The sequence below is a fragment of the Helianthus annuus genome, chromosome 16 (genome assembly GCF_002127325.2).
Source record: "Helianthus annuus cultivar XRQ/B chromosome 16, HanXRQr2.0-SUNRISE, whole genome shotgun sequence".
In the NCBI taxonomy this organism is placed as follows: Eukaryota; Viridiplantae; Streptophyta; class Magnoliopsida; order Asterales; family Asteraceae; genus Helianthus; species Helianthus annuus.
Genome location: NC_035448.2, coordinates 96,550,740 through 96,557,539, shown reverse-complemented (window position 1 = coordinate 96,557,539; position 6,800 = coordinate 96,550,740).

Here is a 6,800-nt window from a genome sequence, read left to right as displayed (position 1 = left end):
TGTCTAAGCAGCTTCAAGAGCTTTCTGACAAAGGTTTTATCCGTCCTAGCTTTTCTCCTTGGGGTGCTCCCGTTCTTTTTGTCAAGAAGAAGGATGGATCCTTCAGAATGTGTATCGATTATCGTGAGCTGAATAAGCTTACCATCAAGAATCGATATCCCCTACCTCGCATTGATGATCTCTTTGACCAGTTACAGGGTGCTACTTGCTTTTCGAAGATCGACCTTCGTTCTGGGTATCATCAACTTCGTGTGCATGAAGAGGATATTCCCAAGACAGCATTCCGCACTCGATATGGGCATTATAAGTTCACAGTCATGCCATTCGGTTTGACCAATGTTCCTGCTGTTTTCATGGACTTGATGAATAGGGTCTACAAGCCTTATTTGGATAAGTTCATCATCGTTTTCATTGATGACATCTTGATTTATTCTAAGATGCGAGCTGATCACGAGCACCATCTTCGTCTTACTCTGGAACTCCTGAAGAAAGAACAACTTTTTGCCAAATTCTCCAAGTGTGAATTTTGGCTTAAGGAAGTTCAATTTTTGGGGCATATCGTCAATGAACAAGGTATTCATGTAGATCCCTCCAAGATCAGTGCGATTAAGGATTGGGATACGCCTACTACTCCTACTGAGGTTCGTTCTTTTCTTGGTCTTGCGGGTTATTACCGCCGCTTCATCGAGAACTTCTCAAAGATTGCAGTTCCTCTAACTGCTCTAACTCAGAAGAACAAACCCTTTGAATGGGGTTCTAAGCAAGAAGAAGCGTTTCAGACCTTGAAGCAGAAGCTTTGTGATGCACCTATTCTGACTTTGCCCGAGGGCAATGATGATTTTGTTGTTTACTGTGATGCATCGAAATTAGGTCTTGGCTGTGTTCTGATGCAAAGGAACAAAGTCATAGCCTACGCATCTAGACAATTGAAGGTACATGAGAGAAACTACACCACTCATGATCTTGAGTTAGGTGCAGTTGTCTTCGCTCTCAAAATCTGGAGACACTATTTGTACGGTACAAAATGCGTGGTTTTTACTGACCATAAAAGTCTTCAGCATATCTTTAATCAGAAAGAACTCAACATGAGGCAAAGACGTTGGGTCGAACTCCTAAATGACTATGATTGCGAAATTCGCTACCATCCTGGTAAAGCGAATGTTGTGGCTGACGCATTGAGTCGTAAGGAACGCACTATGCTTCATTGTGTTCACGTTCAATCTGCTATTCAAGCTCGATCTGATATCCAAGCACGCATTACTCAGGCTCAACAGGCTTGTGTTTCACAAGACTTGATGGGTAAGGAATTACCCTATCACATTAAGCCTGACCTTGTGCTGAAGGAAGATGGATCGTATTATTTCATGGACCGTTTGTGGGTCCCAAGCCAAGATGATCTTCGCACTTTGCTTATGGATGAGGCCCATAAGTCTCGTTATTCTATTCATCCTGGCTCAGATAAAATGTATAAGGATCTTCGTACTCAGTATTGGTGGCCTGGTATGAAGAAAGACATTGCCTTGTACGTTTCAAAGTGCCTTACTTGTCTCAAGGTCAAGGCTGAACACCAACATCCTTATGGTCTTTTGGAGAAACCTGAGATCCCAGTTTGGAAATGGGAAAACATTGCTATGGATCTCATTACTAAACTCTCGCGCACTAAGAAAGGTCACAATGCTATCTGGGTAGTTGTTGATCGTCTTACAAAGTCAGCGCATTTTCTGCCGATCCGTGAGAATCTATCTGCTGAAGATCTGGCCAAAATCTACGTGGATGAAACTGTATCTCGACATGGTGTTCCTTTGAACATTATTTCTGATAGGGATGCTCGCTTCTCTTCTCGATTTTGGAGAACCATGCAATCTGCTATGGGGACTCAACTCAATCTGAGCACAGCCTATCATCCACAAACAGATGGCCAAACTGAAAGAACAATCCAGACTTTGGAGGATATGCTTAGAGCTTCTGTGATCGATTTTGGTGGTAGTTGGGATTCACATCTTCCATTGATTGAATTCTCTTACAACAATAGTTATCACTCCAGCATCAACATGGCTCCTTTCGAGGCTCTCTATGGTCGAAAATGTCGTTCACCTGTCTGCTGGAATGAAATAGGTGAGGCTCAGCTTACTGGACCTGACCTCATTCTAAAGACAACTGACAAGGTTAAGAAAGTTCGTGATAACTTACAGGCAGCTCGAAGCCGTCAAAAGAGTTACGCGGACCGACGACGCAAGCCCTTAGAATTCCAAATCGGTGATCGTGTACTACTTAAGGTCTCACCTTGGAAAGGTGTGAACAGATTTGGAAAGAAAGGAAAACTTGCACCTAGATAAGTTGGACCATTCAAGATCGTCGAAAGAATCGGCAAGGTAGCCTACAGACTTGCATTACCTCCCGAACTTGGAAATGTTCATCCAACTTTCCACATATCCAATCTCAAAAAGTGTCTAGCTGATGAGAACCTCCACATACCGCTTGACGAAATCCGTGTTGATAAAACACTTCATTTTGTTGAGAAACCTGTGGAAATTATGGATCGTGAAGTCAAATGGCTTAAACGCAAGCGCATTCCGTTGGTTAAAGTTCGCTGGGAATCTAAACGTGGACCTGAGTTTACTTGGGAACATGAAGATCAAATGAAGGCGAAATATCCACATCTTTTCTCACGAGTTTCCTCTAAACAAATTTCGGGACGAAATTTCCGCAAGTAGGGGAGACTGTGACATCTGTGCTTGTAATCATTGTAAACAATTCAGTTATCAATGAAATAAAGTTATTTGATCCCTATATTTGTTTATTTGTGTTTGATGTTTTTCATGTTTTGACTTTTATTCGATTTCAAACTCTATAACGCTTTCTGGAGAATTATACGCAAACTGGTGCGAAAACGTAATCAATTATATGCAACAAATACTCCGGAACATCAATTTATGCTTAACATACCTTAAATAACCTTAACATAACTTAGAAATAAGTTTTGAAGGATTTGGTATGGCAAAATCAAGTTAATTCGCTTACAGGGACTAAAATTGACAAACTACGAAAGTATGCCAATCTGAACTGTAACGAACATTCCGGAATATGGCCATAAGTTAAACACACCTTATATATCCTCTACATAGCTTAGAAATAGGCTTTGAGGGTTCGGTGTGCTAAAATAAACTTTTGGGTCATTCAGGGACTAAAAGTGTCAAAAAGTGCATAAGTTTGCATTTTCACGCATAACTTACGTTCTGAATACATCCGGACATCCAAAAATTTATGCAAGTATTAAAACATTATGTTTTAGTGATTGGCTTGTTAAAAATCCATTCGTCGCGCAATTTGGACCATTTTTGCGTCCGTTACGACTTCCGTCGTAATTAACCGAACAACGCAATCGTACGACGAAACGAACCAACATCCGGCATATTTTTGAGCATGTTTTAAGTTCCCTATACTTTAACTTCATTTTAGAGCCTTAAAATGGGGTTAACGGGGTTTAAACGTGCCAAAACGCATCAAAAATCAAGTTTGGAGGTACATGGGCCTGTTCTGCCAAATTCAATCTTTCTGACCTGCAGGGTCCTTACGGACCGTAAGACCTAATCCATACGGTCCGTAAGCAGGTGCCAGATACCAGAAAATGCAATCCAGCTTGATCCAGCTGTTCCTCACTTGTGCAAATGGTTTTGGGCAATCTATGGGCTGGTTTGGGGGCTCCCCTGGTTTTGTAAAACAATGGGCTTGATGTGTACGGCCTAGATCGAAGCACGTTATTCAACGGACGATCCTAATGGTTCTACTACATCTATAAATACCCCCACCATGTCTTGCTCAAAACCCACTTGATTCTGAGATTTTCTCTAAGTTGGAGTTATAAACACTTCATACCTGAGAAATACTCGGAAATCAATCTTGCGGGGACCTTCTATAAGTATTCTTTCACGTTTTTCGTTCGTTTTAGCGTTAAAGTCAAACTGCGTTTGACTTTCTGCATTGACCAATTTATGGTCAATGCGAAGTTCGTTTGAACTTCATAACGTGAGCGTAATCACGATGGTTATAGTCTCTAGCGACTATACCTACTGATTACCACGTTATCTAGGCTCAGTGACGAGTCGTAGTTTCGGCCAAAATGCGTTTTTCTCGTGTATTTTGTAACCAAACTACTCTAGGGTATTAAAACCGTTTGTTTTAAATAACAAACCTGTTTTCTAACTTTACTAAACATGTTCTAGCATGTTTAGCTCGTCGCTTTTAGAATTGTGCTTGTTTAGGGTCGTAAAGGTAAGCGATCTAATCAATCGCTTATGCTTACGAACCCGACCCATTTGGTCGATCTTTAGGATCCGACCAAACATTTTAGGTGACCATAGTTGTATAGGGAATAATCTTCCAAGGTTATACCTTATGGTTACAACGTTTAAGTAGTTGTATGATAAGTAGTTCTTATGCCTTTGGTAAATTACTAAAATGCCCTTTTTACGCATAAATTCATTTTAAGCATATGTAACTTAATTTTGACATCTAAACTGATTTAGCAACAATATTAAGCATGTTAAGGCATATCTTACTTGTCATAGGACTAGTTAGGCTTTCCGAATGCGTTTTACGCGAACGACACGTTAAAGTAGCATAAGCTACCTAAACGGGTCGTAACGGGTCAAAAGCACTTAGGATAAGTTTCGTTTTAGTACATAGGCTTTGTTAAACCATGTTACATAAGTTCCCCTACTTATTTGGTTTACGAACCCTCGTACTACCCGATCCTCCGATAGGTCCGTTTATTAATGTAGATACCTATATAGGTGCCGTTTGATTCCGTGATCTACTAGCATTGCTTGGTGGTTATCCTACGACTTCTAAGCAATCTCAAGTGAGTACATAGACCCCTCTTTTACTGTTTTTCAAACATTTTGGGGTGAAACACATGTGCCTACTTGTTACTTTCATGCTTTCCATGTTTTCACAACTTATACTTGCTATGTTCAGTAGTACACTATTAGTACATGATTTCATTATGTTTTGCTATGTATGTTTACTTAACATGCTAGCACATTGATTTACATTACATTACTTTGCGATATATGTTTACATGGCATATTAGCACATTGTTTTTCATGACTTTTCTGCTTTGTATGTTTACTTAGCATACTTAGTACATTGTTTTCACATAACTTGTTTACATTTGGTATAACATTTGGTTTGCATAAACGGTTCTTTACTACATTCATTAACATTAGCTACGCCGCTCGGTAGTAAGTAATGGTACCATAGGACTTGACAAATCCCGTTCCTGACATCCTGGGTTGGTTTGGATGAAAGGAATGACTGAATCCGAAAACATTTTACTTTGATAACCTTTACTCTAAGGTTATCCTGCTGTCTCAAGGCTTGAATGTAATGCGTTATCTTACCACATAAATGTTTGTATCAATAAAACAAGTTTTTACTGGGCAAAACATAACTTTTTGATTTATTCAAAATACTTTGTTTTGTTCCTTTTTACTTATGGTTAAGTATTCTCATTTTGTTACTTACCATACATAACTTTTGTTTTAACTACATGACTACATTTTGGGTTTTAAACATTGACAATGGTTTAGACAAGAACATTTGATGGTTGGTTTAAACATGGACTTTATACATTGGTGGTTTGTTTAATGACTTAAGTAACGATATGTGTGTAGTATGATACAAGCATGGTGGATACGCCGCTGGTACTTCCTATATATAAGTGCTTGTATTGTATTACATGTCATAGCGTTATTTAAATCATTTAGTTTGGACTTATATATTTTTACACAAATAACACATTTTCACAAGACTTCGTTTTACAAAAACAACTTGTTTTATACAACTTATTTCTACTTGGTTATTCTTTAACCATACATTATTCTTTACTTATACATATCATCTGATTTTATCGCTTTTCAATGGATTTACAAAACAAAACAACTTACAAGGTTCATGACTAACTTTCATTAAACACTTTTCTTAAACCTAAGTCATGAATCCTATTTTTACAAACCTATGTTACTCACAGGCATTTTTATGCTGACGTACCTATTTTCACATGTGTTTTCAGGAGCTAATGCATAGGATGATGATCGTGACACGCTAGGGTGGACTTGGGCCTTAGTGACATAAAACAGAGCTAGACTTAGTTTAATTACATTATGTACTCTTTATTTCTGTAGTTTTAAGACAATGTAACATGTGGGTTCTCGTTTGAAACAATGTATTCCACCCTTGGGTGATGACTAAAATATTGTTTTAATTACCATGGTTGTGGAACAATAATTCTGTTACAACACTCCCCGACGTTTCCACACGATTTGATGTTTTATGTGGTCGGGGTGTGACATTTAACTTCGTCTTGTTATGTTTCCCGCTACGATGTATGATTAACGGAGGCGATAGACATTAATGCACTCACTGACTCCCCCTTGGACATTGCCGCAGTCAATTTCGTAGCTTTCTGTCTTTTCCTCTCTCTGAGTCTTTATGAAGCTTTGACATCTTCAGCAACCACAGACTCCCTCTTCAAGCGTCTCTTGATTCTGCGTTCTGAATCAGCTCCCCCTTTTGGTAGACTCTTTTTCTTCAGGCTCCCCCTTTTGTAAAGCTTCTGTGCTTTTAGGATCGACACCTGGTTTTCCGATTACAAGCTCCCCCTTGCGATGAGCTCGTCTTCAGACTCCCCGTTAGACTCAGCTGTCGGGATCGTAATCTGGCTAAACATCTGCAAATCTCAAACTTTTATAAGATATTTGACAATTTTTAAGATCAAAAACCTAGCTCTAAGCATAAGC